The sequence below is a fragment of the Salmo salar genome, chromosome 18 (assembly GCF_965601325.2).
Source record: "Salmo salar chromosome 18, fSalSal1, whole genome shotgun sequence".
NCBI classification, from domain to species: Eukaryota; Metazoa; Chordata; class Actinopteri; order Salmoniformes; family Salmonidae; genus Salmo; species Salmo salar.
Window position 1 is genome coordinate 41,557,624 of NC_138308.1, and position 13,804 is coordinate 41,571,427.

Genomic DNA, 13,804 nt, shown 5'->3' on the forward strand with positions numbered 1-13,804 from the left:
AGGGGTACTGGTACTCCTTGTATATAGCCTCATTATTATAATACTACAGGAGTACTGGTTCTCCTTGTATATAGCCTCATTATTATAATACTACAGGAGTACTGGTACTCCTTGTATATAGCCTCATTATTATAATACTACAGGAGTACTGGTACTCCTTGTATATAGCCTCATTATTATAATACTACAGGGGTACTGGTCCTCCTTGTATATAGCCTCATTATTATAATACTACAGGAGTACTGGTACTCCTTGTATATAGCCTCATTATTATAATACTACAGGGGTACTGGTACTCCTTGTATATAGTCTCATTATTATAATACTACAGGGGTACTGGTACTCCTTGTATATAGCCTCATTATTATAATACTACAGGGGTACTGGTACTCCTTGTATATAGCCTCATTATTATAATACTAAAGGGGTACTGGTACTCCTTGTATATAGCCTCATTATTATAATACTAAAGGGGTACTGGTACTCCTTGTATATAGCCTCATTATTATAATACTACAGGGGTACTGGTACTCCTTGTATATAGCCTCATTATTATAATACTACAGGGGTACTGGTACTCCTTGTATATAGCCTCATTATTATAATACTACAGGGGTACTGGTTCTCCTTGTATATAGCCTCATTATTATAATACTACAGGGGTACTGGTACTCCTTGTATATAGCCTCATTATTATAATACTACAGGGGTACTGGTACTCCTTGTATATAGCCTCATTATTATAATACTACAGGGGTACTGGTACTCCTTGTATATAGCCTCATTATTATAATACTACAGGGGTACTGGTACTCCTTGTATATAGCCTCATTATTATAATACTACAGGGGTACTGGTACTCCTTGTATATAGCCTCATTATTATAATACTACAGGGGTACTGGTACTCCTTGTATATAGCCTCATTATTATAATACTACAGGGGTACTGGTACTCCTTGTATATAGCCTCATTATTATAATACTACAGGGGTACTGGTACTCCTTGTATATAGCCTCATTATTATAATACTCCAGGGGTACTGGTACTCCTTGTATATAGCCTCATTATTATTATAATACTACAGGGGTACTGGTACTCCTTGTATATAGCCTCATTATTATAATACTACAGGGGTACTGGTACTCCTTGTATATAGCCTCATTATTATAATACTACAGGGGTACTGGTACTCCTTGTATATAGCCTCATTATTATAATACTACAGGGGTACTGGTACTCCTTGTATATAGCCTCATTATTATAATACTACAGGGGTACTGGTACTCCTTGTATATAGCCTCATTATTATAATACTACAGGGGTACTGGTACTCCTTGTATATAGCCTCATTATTATAATACTATAGGAGTACTGGTACTCCTTCTATATAGTCTCATTATTATAATACTACAGGGGTACTGGTACTCCTTGTATATAGCCTCATTATTATAATACTACAGAGGCACTAGTACTCCTTGTATATAGCCTCATTATTGTTATTTTATTGTGTTACTATTTCCTTTTTGTATTTTTTACAAATTTCTCTTGCTTTTTAACTCTGATTTGTTGGGAAAGGGCTTGTCAGTAAGCATTTCGAAATTAGATTTGACGTCATCACAGATCCTTTCTTGATTGAGCTACACTTCCTGCTCCTCCACCTCAGGGGGGGGGGGGGGGGGGGGGGGGGGGGGGGGGGGGGTGTGTGTGTGTGTGTGTGTGTGTGTGTGTGTGTGTGTGTGTGTGTGGACTAGAGATGACACGATGTGTTACTACTACCACTACATCCTCCAGTCAGAACACAGACACACAGCCCTGTGTATACAGCTCAACCTGCAGCAGATGTTCCAAGCCTGCTGTTCCTATTATCTCAGCTGGAAGTCTATTTACCCTCTGAGATGAAATGACATCATACGTTAATTGCTAATGAATGAAGTAATTAGTACGTGGCAGTACATTACGCGATAGCAACAACGTGCTGGTTACCTCTCAGCTGGGTGCTGTGATTACCCATCTCCCTAGGTTGCTGTGTGTCTGTGTAGTTCTGCAGTATACAGTAACGATGAGGGTGACGTTTGGAAACGTTGGGACTGATAAACCATGATGGGAACATAGATTGCAGTGTGCTTGGTCTCTTTTTACAATTTTTACCATTATTATTATTATTTTTTACCACAGACGTCATTTGAGTTCAGTTCATGTGTTTGAGACTGCATGGAGGCTCTGTGCTGTCTTTCTTTGCTGTCTGTCTGTGCTGTGCTGTCTCTCTGTGCTGTCTCTCTGTGCTGTCTCTCTGTGCTGTCTGTGCTGTCTGTGCTGTCTGTCTTTGCTGTCTGTCTTTGCTGTCTGTCTTTGCTGTCTGTCTGTCTTTGCTGTCTGTCTGTCTTTGCTGTCTGTCTGTCTTTGCTGTCTGTCTTTGCTGTCTGTCTTTGCTGTCTGTCTTTGCTGTCTGTCTTTGCTGTCTGTCTGTCTTTGCTGTCTGTCTGTCTTTGCTGTCTGTCTGTGCTGTCTCTCTGTGCCGTCTGTCTGTCGTTGTGTAGAAGGCATGCTGTCTCTCTGTGCTGTCTGTCTGTCGTTGTGTAGAAGGCATGCTGTCTCTCTGTGCTGTCTGTCTGTCGTTGTGTAGAAGACATGCTGTCTCTCTGTGCTGTCTGTCGTTGTGTAGAAGGCATGCTGTCTCTCTGTGCTGTCTGTCGTTGTGTAGAAGGCATGCTGTTTCCAGGAGCCCAAGCGGGTGATATGATGATGAACTGGCTGATGAGTAGTAAGCACTGAGTCCTCCCCCACATCCTCTTCAAATGCATGTGCACACGAACACACCCTGTCACAATCTGTCTGTTCCTGAGCTGTGTCGTTCTTTAGTCGTTGCTACTCCTGTGTCTCTCTCTCTCTCTGTGGTGAGTTAGCTGTCTGTCTGCCTGCCACTCCTCTCCACTGCATCCTGACTGACTGAAGAGCTCTGTCATTGACTCGTCCGTTCTTTGTAAGGAGGTGTTAATGATGAGCGACCGCTTCACGTAGGACTGAAACCAGCCTGAACAGACACAGTCAACCACCGGACTGGAACCAGCCTGAACAGACACAGTCAACCACCGGACTGGAACCAGCCTGAACAGACACAGTCAACCACCGGACTGGAACCAGCCTGAACAGACACAGTCAACCACCGGACTGGAACCAGCCTGAACAGACACAGTCAACCACCGGACTGGAACCAGCCTGAACAGGCACAGTCAACCACCGGACTGGAACCAGCCTGAACAGACACAGTCAACCACCGGACTGGAACCAGCCTGAACAGGCACAGTCAACCACCGGACTGGAACCAGCCTGAACAGACACAGTCAACCACCGGACTGGAACCAGCCTGAACAGGCACAGTCAACCACCAGACTGGAACCAGCCTGAACAGGCACAGTCAACCACCAGACTGGAACCAGCCTGAACAGGCACAGTCAACCACCAGACTGGAACCAGCCTGAACAGGCACAGTCAACCACCGGACTGGAACCAGCCTGAACAGGCACAGTCAACCACCGGACTGGAACCAGCCTGAACAGGCACAGTCAACCACCGGACTGGAACCAGCCTGAACAGGCACAGTCAACCACCGGACTGGAACCAGCCTGAACAGGCACAGTCAACCACCGGACTGGAACCAGCCTGAACAGGCACAGTCAACCACCGGACTGGAACCAGCCTGAACAGGCACAGTCAACCACCGGACTGGAACCAGCCTGAACAGGCACAGTCAACCACCGGACTGGAACCAGCCTGAACAGGGACAGTCAACCACCGGACTGGAACCAGCCTGAACAGGCACAGTCAACCACCGGACTGGAACCAGCCTGAACAGGCACAGTCAACCACCGGACTGAAGCCAGCCTGAACAGACACAGAGAGCAGAGCAGAGTGGACTGAAGCCAGCCTGAACAGACACAGAGAGCAGAGCAGAGGGGACTGAAGCCAGCCTCGACAACCACAGAGAGCAGAGCAGAGGGGACTGAAGCCAGCCTCGACAACCACAGAGAGCAGAGCAGAGGGGACTGAAGCCAGCCTCGACAACCACAGAGAGCAGAGCAGAGGGGACTGAAGCCAGCCTCGACAACCACAGAGAGCCGAGCAGAGGGGACTGAAGCCAGCCTCGACAACCACAGAGAGCCGAGCAGAGGGGACTGAAGCCAGCCTCGACAACCACAGAGAGCAGAGCAGAGGGGACTGAAGCCAGCCTCGACAACCACAGAGAGCAGAGCAGAGGGGACTGAAGCCAGCCTCGACAACCACAGAGAGCAGAGCAGAGTGGACTGGAAGAATGTCAGTCTGACGGAGACAAAAACTGTTGTCCTGTTTTATTCTCAATCTTCAAGACTTCCACCCCCCTGGATGGTGTGCAGCAGCAGGACACAGGTACTGCAAGGCTTTTATTCTCTGTTTCTCTTGGGTTACCAGTACAGTACTACTTCAGGGACACAGGTACTGCAAGGCTTTTATTCTCTGTTTCTCTTGGGTTACCAGTTCAGTACTACTTCAGGGAGAAACGATGCACCTTCAGAGGGATCATTCTGACAGGTCTTTCTGAGCATGTTGCAGAAACGCTCCGTGTCTGTCCCTGTCAACAACATGTGAATGACATGTAGGGAGATTCCGTGCTATACTATGTGGAAGGGTGTCTTGTCTGATGCTTGTCCTTCCAGACGGCAGAATGTCATGTCGGCGTACCCCACAATGCCATATGCATGATTACCATGCCATGGTTATTTGTAAATGTATGCATAGTGAACCTACACACTTAAAGTATTGAAAGCTGCCCACCCGTGTTTTAGAAGGAAGGACGACCTGTTGTACACAACATTAGTGCAGTGACCAGCCAGTCACCAGCACTGGCCTCCATACTGCTGGGGTCTTGGAACACAATGACAAGTGGTGGTTACTGATGGATAGATCATCTCTGTCCTCCCTATTTCCTGCTGATCTGGGATCATTACATCACCACTGTGCTATCTTTAGGTAGTCCTCCTTACTCCTGAGAATGCAGAGCATGCTGGGAGAGCATACCAAGTTGACAATAACTCCTATCAAGCTGTCTCTCAAATGTTGTATTTATTGCACCTTTATTGAACTTTTTATTTAACCTTTTTATTTCACTAGGCAAGTCAGTTAAGAACAAATTCTTATTTACAGTGACTGCCTACCAAAAGGCCTCCTGCGGGGACGGGGGATGGGATTAAAAATACAAATAAATGAAATCAAAATATAGGACAAGACACGCATCACGACAAGAAATGATGTGAAAGTCAATGATGTGAACAGATGTATAGTAAAGATGTATAGCAAGGCATTGTGAGTGTAGTGAGGCCGTTCTGCCAGTCTGGTGTTTACATGTGGAGGACGTTGTAAACTGACTTGACCTTCTTAATAGCCGCTGAGGGGAGAAACAAGGTGGTTTTGGGTTGAATGGAAAGCATTTGAGAGGCGTTTCTGCAAATCTGGTTTAGTTTGGTTTTTAGCTCCTCGTTCTGACATGAAATGTTGTCCGACGTCCTCACGGTGCTGACAGCACAGTGTTGGCAGCAACATTCTCTGGGGTTTCAGAAAACATCCAGGCCACATTACTTCAGCCTTGAAATCATAGGGGGATGTGAAATTACCATCTTGAAATAAAGTAAATTACACAGTGCTGGTTCAAAAATAGATTTACCATTCCTTTTTTAAAACGCTCTCTGCTTTAACTGACGAGTGTCGGGTCTGTGTCATTATTTGGACCCTATTCCCTATATAGTGCACTACTTTAGACCAGAGCCCTGTGGTACCCTATTCCCTATATAGTGCACTACTTTAGACCAGAGCCCTGTGGTACCCTATTCCCTATATAGTGCACTACTTTAGGCCAGAGCCCTGTGGTACCCTATTCCCTATATAGTGCACTACTTTAGGCCAGTGCCCTGTGGTACCCTATTCCCTATATAGTCCACCGTGAGGGAACGGAATGTGACTAACGAGTGCCGTTAGTCACATTCAACATTTATTACTGGGTAGCAAAAGTTAACAGGTAGGATTTTAATAATAGTAATATTATAACATTTAGCAGAGACTTTTATCCACAGAGACTTAGTCATGTGTGCATACATGTTTTAATGTAAGGGGTGGTCCCGGGAATCGAACCAATTATCCTGGCGTTGCAAAAGAGCCATGCTCTACCAACTGAGTTACAGAGGACCACGTGTTCCTGGAAGAGGGCAGTGTGGTCAAAACATGGCATTCTGTCTTTTTAAATGTGATTAAACCACTAGGGGTTTATATTTCTGGAAGAGGGCAGAGTGGTCAAAACATGGCATTCTGTCTTTTTAAATGTGATTAAACCACTAGGGGTTTATGTTCCTGGAGGCCTGTTATTAGGGTGGCAGGTAGCCAGTCTATAGGTTACAGCTTTCTGATTTGCTCCAGAGGTGCTGTACTATGGCTGACCCTATAAAACAACACATTTCACTGCACCTATCATACTACTATGGCTGACCCTGTAAAACCACACCTATCATACTACTATGACTGACCCTGTAAAACAACACCTATCATACTACTATGGCTTACCCTGTAAAACAACACCTATCATACTACTATGGCTGACCCTGTAAAACAACACCTATCATACTACTATGACTGACCCTGTAAAACAACACCTATCATACTACTATGACTGACCCTGTAAAACAACACCTATCATACTACTATGACTGACCCTGTAAAACAACACCTATCATACTACTATGACTGACCATGTAAAACAACACCTATCATGCTACTATGACTGACCATGTAAAACAACACCTATCATACTACTATGACTGACCATGTAAAACAACACCTATCATACTACTATGACTGACCCTGTAAAACAACACCTATCATACTACTATGGCTTACCCTGTAAAACAACACCTATCATACTACTATGGCTGACCCTGTAAAACAACACCTATCATACTACTATGACTGACCCTGTAAAACAACACCTATCATACTACTATGACTGACCCTGTAAAACAACACCTATCATACTACTATGACTGACCCTGTAAAACAACACCTATCATACTACTATGACTGACCATGTAAAACAACACCTATCATGCTACTATGACTGACCATGTAAAACAACACCTATCATACTACTATGACTGACCATGTAAAACAACACCTATCATACTACTATGACTGACCCTGTAAAACAACACCTATCATACTACTATGACTCACCCTGTAAAACAACACCTATCATACTACTATGACTGACCCTGTAAAACAACACCTATCATACTACTATGACTGACCATGTAAAACAACACCTATCATGCTACTATGACTGACCATGTAAAACAACACCTATCATACTACTATGACTGACCATGTAAAACAACACCTATCATACTACTATGACTGACCCTGTAAAACAACACATCACTGCACCTATCATACTACTATGGCTGACCCTGTAAAACAACACATTACACTGCACCTATCATACTACTATGACTGACCCTGTAAAACAACACCTATCATACTACTATGGCTGACCCTGTAAAACAACACATTACACTGCACCTATCATACTACTATGGCTGACCCTATAAAACAACACCTATCATACTACTATGGCTGACCCTATAAAACAACACCTATCATACTACTATGGCTGACCCTGTAAAACAACACCTATCATACTACTATGGCTGACCCTGTAAAACAACACATTACACTGCACCTATCATACTACTATGGCTGACCCTGTAAAACAACACATTACACTGCACCTATCATACTACTATGGCTGACCCTGTAAAACAACACATTACACTGCACCTATCATACTACTATGACTGACGCTGTAAAACAACACATTACACTGCACCTATCATACTACTATGGCTGACCCTATAAAACAACACATTACACTGCACCTATCATACTACTATGGCTGACCCTGTAAAACAACACCTATCATACTACTATGACTGACCCTGTAAAACAACACCTATCATACTACTATTACTGACCCTGTAAAACAACACATTACACTGCACCTATCATACTACTATGGCTGACCCTGTAAAACAACACCTATCATACTACTATGGCTGACCCTGTAAAACAACACATTACACTGCACCTATCATACTACTATGGCTGACCCTGTAAAACCACACCTATCATACTACTATGACTGACCCTGTAAAACAACACCTATCATACTACTATGGCTTACCCTGTAAAACAACACCTATCATACTACTATGGCTTACCCTGTAAAACAACACCTATCATACTACTATGACTGACCCTGTAAAACAACACCTATCATACTACTATGACTGACCCTGTAAAACAACACCTATCATACTACTATGACTGACCATGTAAAACAACACCTATCATACTACTATGACTGACCATGTAAAACAACACCTATCATACTACTATGACTGACCATGTAAAACAACACCTATCATACTACTATGACTGACCATGTAAAACAACACCTATCATACTACTATGACTGACCCTGTAAAACAACACATCACTGCACCTATCATACTACTATGGCTGACCCTGTAAAACAACACATTACACTGCACCTATCATACTACTATGGCTGACCCTGTAAAACAACACATTACACTGCACCTATCATACTACTATGGCTGACCCTATAAAACAACACCTATCATACTACTATGGCTGACCCTATAAAACAACACCTATCATACTACTATGGCTGACCCTGTAAAACAACACCTATCATACTACTATGGCTGACCCTGTAAAACAACACATTACTCTGCACCTATCATACTACTATGGCTGACCCTGTAAAACAACACATTACACTGCACCTATCATACTACTATGGCTGACCCTGTAAAACAACACATTACACTGCACCTATCATACTACTATGACTGACCCTGTAAAACAACACATTACACTGCACCTATCATACTACTATGGCTGACCCTATAAAACAACACATTACACTGCACCTATCATACTACTATGGCTGACCCTGTAAAACAACACCTATCATACTACTATGACTGACCCTGTAAAACAACACCTATCATACTACTATTACTGACCCTGTAAAACAACACATTACACTGCACCTATCATACTACTATGGCTGACCCTGTAAAACAACACCTATCATACTACTATGGCTGACCCTGTAAAACAACACATTACACTGCACCTATCATACTACTATGGCTGACCCTGTAAAACCACACCTATCATACTACTATGACTGACCCTGTAAAACAACACCTATCATACTACTATGACTGACCATGTAAAACAACACCTATCATACTACTATGACTGACCCTGTAAAACAACACATCACTGCACCTATCATACTACTATGGCTGACCCTGTAAAACAACACATTACACTGCACCTATCATACTACTATGACTGACCCTGTAAAACAACACCTATCATACTACTATGGCTGACCCTGTAAAACAACACATTACACTGCACCTATCATACTACTATGGCTGACCCTATAAAACAACACCTATCATACTACTATGGCTGACCCTATAAAACAACACCTATCATACTACTATGGCTGACCCTGTAAAACAACACCTATCATACTACTATGGCTGACCCTGTAAAACAACACATTACTCTGCACCTATCATACTACTATGGCTGACCCTGTAAAACAACACATTACACTGCACCTATCATACTACTATGGCTGACCCTGTAAAACAACACATTACACTGCACCTATCATACTACTATGACTGACCCTGTAAAACAACACATTACACTGCACCTATCATACTACTATGGCTGACCCTATAAAACAACACATTACACTGCACCTATCATACTACTATGGCTGACCCTGTAAAACAACACCTATCATACTACTATGACTGACCCTGTAAAACAACACCTATCATACTACTATTACTGACCCTGTAAAACAACACATTACACTGCACCTATCATACTACTATGGCTGACCCTGTAAAACAACACCTATCATACTACTATGGCTGACCCTGTAAAACAACACATTACACTGCACCTATCATACTACTATGGCTGACCCTGTAAAACCACACCTATCATACTACTATGACTGACCCTGTAAAACAACACCTATCATACTACTATGGCTTACCCTGTAAAACAACACCTATCATACTACTATGACTGACCCTGTAAAACAACACCTATCATACTACTATGACTGACCCTGTAAAACAACACCTATCATACTACTATGACTGACCCTGTAAAACAACACCTATCATACTACTATGACTGACCATGTAAAACAACACCTATCATACTACTATGACTGACCATGTAAAACAACACCTATCATAGTCCTATGACTGACCATGTAAAACAACACCTATCATACTACTATGACTGACCCTGTAAAACAACACATCACTGCACCTATCATACTACTATGGCTGACCCTGTAAAACAACACATTACACTGCACCTATCATACTACTATGGCTGACCCTGTAAAACAACACATTACACTGCACCTATCATACTACTATGGCTGACCCTATAAAACAACACCTATCATACTACTATGGCTGACCCTATAAAACAACACCTATCATACTACTATGGCTGACCCTGTAAAACAACACCTATCATACTACTATGGCTGACCCTTTAAAACAACACATTACACTGCACCTATCATACTACTATGGCTGACACTGTAAAACAACACCTATCATACTACTATGACTGACCCTGTAAAACAACACCTATCATACTACTATGACTGACCATGTAAAACAACACCTATCATACTACTATGACTGACCATGTAAAACAACACCTATCATACTACTATGACTGACCATGTAAAACAACACCTATCATACTACTATGACTGACCCTGTAAAACAACACATCACTGCACCTATCATACTACTATGGCTGACCCTGTAAAACAACACATTACACTGCACCTATCATACTACTATGGCTGACCCTGTAAAACAACACATTACACTGCACCTATCATACTACTATGGCTGACCCTATAAAACAACACCTATCATACTACTATGGCTGCCCCTATAAAACAACACCTATCATACTACTATGGCTGACCCTGTAAAACAACACCTATCATACTACTATGGCTGACCCTTTAAAACAACACATTAAACTGCACCTATCATACTACTATGGCTGACCCTGTAAAACAACACATTACACTACACCTATCATACTACTATGGCTGACCCTATAAAACAACACCTATCATACTACTATGGCTGACCCTGTAAAACAACACATTACACTGCACCTATCATACTACTATGGCTGACCCTGTAAAACAACACATTACACTGCACCTATCATACTACTATGGCTGACCCTGTAAAACAACACATTACACTGCACCTAGCATACTACTATGACTGACCCTGTAAAACAACACATTACACTGCACCTATCATACTACTATGGCTGACCCTATAAAACAACACATTACACTGCACCTATCATACTACTATGGCTGACCCTGTAAAACAACACCTATCATACTACTATGACTGACCCTGTAAAACAACACATCACTGCACCTATCATACTACTATGGCTGACCCTGTAAAACAACACATTACACTGCACCTATCATACTACTATGGTTGACCCTATAAAACAACACCTATCATACTACTATGGCTGACCCTATAAAACAACACCTATCATACTACTATGGCTGACCCTATAAAACAACACCTATCATACTACTATGGCTGACCCTGTAAAACAACACCTATCATACTACTATGGCTGACCCTTTAAAACAACACATTACACTGCACCTATCATACTACTATGGCTGACCCTGTAAAACAACACCTATCATACTACTATGACTGACCCTGTAAAACAACACATTACACTGCACCTATCATACTACTATGGCTGACCCTATAAAACAACACATTACACTGCACCTATCATACTACTATGACTGACCCTGTAAAACAACACCTATCATACTACTATGACTGACCCTGTAAAACAACACATTACACTGCACCTATTATACTACTATGGCTGACCCTGTAAAACAACACATTACACTGCACCTATCATACTACTATGACTGACCCTGTAAAACAACACATTACACTGCACCTATCATACTACTATGGCTGACCCTATAAAACAACACATTACACTGCAAAAATCATACTACTATGACTGACCCTGTAAAACAACACCTATCATACTACTATGACTGACCCTGTAAAACAACACATCACTGCACCTATCATACTACTATGGCTGACCCTGTAAAACAACACATTACACTGCACCTATTATACTACTATGGCTGACCCTGTAAAACAACACATTACACTGCACCTATCATACTACTATGGCTGACCCTATAAAACAACACCTATCATACTACTATGGCTGACCCTATAAAACAACACCTATCATACTACTATGGCTGACCCTATAAAACAACACCTATCATACTACTATGGCTGACCCTGTAAAACAACACCTATCATACTACTATGGCTGACCCTGTAAAACAACACATTACACTGCACCTATCATACTACTATGGCTGACCCTGTAAAACAACACATTACACTGCACCTATCATACTACTATGGCTGACCCTGTAAAACAACACATTACACTGCACCTATCATACTACTATGACTGACCCTGTAAAACAACACATTACACTGCACCTATCATACTACTATGGCTGACCCTATAAAACAACACATTACACTGCACCTATCATACTACTATGTCTGACCCTGTAAAACAACACCTATCATACTACTATGACTGACCCTGTAAAACAACACATCACTGCACCTATCATACTACTATGGCTGACCCTGTAAAACAACACATTACACTGCACCTATTATACTACTATGGCTGACCCTGTAAAACAACACATTACACTGCACCTATCATACTACTATGGTTGACCCTATAAAACAACACCTATCATACTACTATGGCTGACCCTATAAAACAACACCTATCATACTACTATGGCTGACCCTATAAAACAACACCTATCATACTACTATGGCTGACCCTGTAAAACAACACCTATCATACTACTATGGCTGACCCTGTAAAACAACACATTACACTGCACCTATCGTACTACTATGGCTGACCCTGTAAAACAACACATTACACTGCACCTATCATACTACTATGGCTGACCCTGTAAAACAACACATTACACTGCACCTATCATACTACTATGACTGACCCTGTAAAACAACACATTACACTGCACCTATCATACTACTATGGCTGACCCTATAAAACAACACATTACACTGCACCTATCATACTACTATGTCTGACCCTGTAAAACAACACCTATCATACTACTATGACTGACCCTGTAAAACAACACATCACTGCACCTATCATACTACTATGGCTGACCCTGTAAAACAACACATTACACTGCACCTATTATACTACTATGGCTGACCCTGTAAAACAACACATTACACTGCACCTATCATACTACTATGGTTGACCCTATAAAACAACACCTATCATACTACTATGGCTGACCCTATAAAACAACACCTATCATACTACTATGGCTGACCCTATAAAACAACACCTATCATACTACTATGGCTGACCCTGTAAAACAACACCTATCATACTACTATGGCTGACCCTTTAAAACAACACATTACACTGCACCTATCATACTACTATGG

General features: G+C 42.1%; 1 protein-coding gene across 4 annotated transcripts in view; it reads left to right on the forward strand.

The window, feature by feature from the left end:
* The window catches only part of LOC106577339 (paladin), a 173,770-nt gene that overhangs the window by 8,230 nt on the left and 151,736 nt on the right, over positions 1-13,804 (forward strand). The window contains exon 2 of one of the 4 annotated variants that reach the window (XM_082964975.1): positions 2,906-4,406. The exons of 1 other annotated variant lie outside the window; for it this stretch is intronic. The gene's annotated coding sequence lies outside the window, so the exon portion shown is untranslated. Of the gene's footprint in view, positions 1-2,818; positions 4,407-13,804 lie in introns of those variants that run through there. 2 more of the 4 variants (XM_082964978.1, XM_082964974.1) reach the window with 2 other exon arrangements.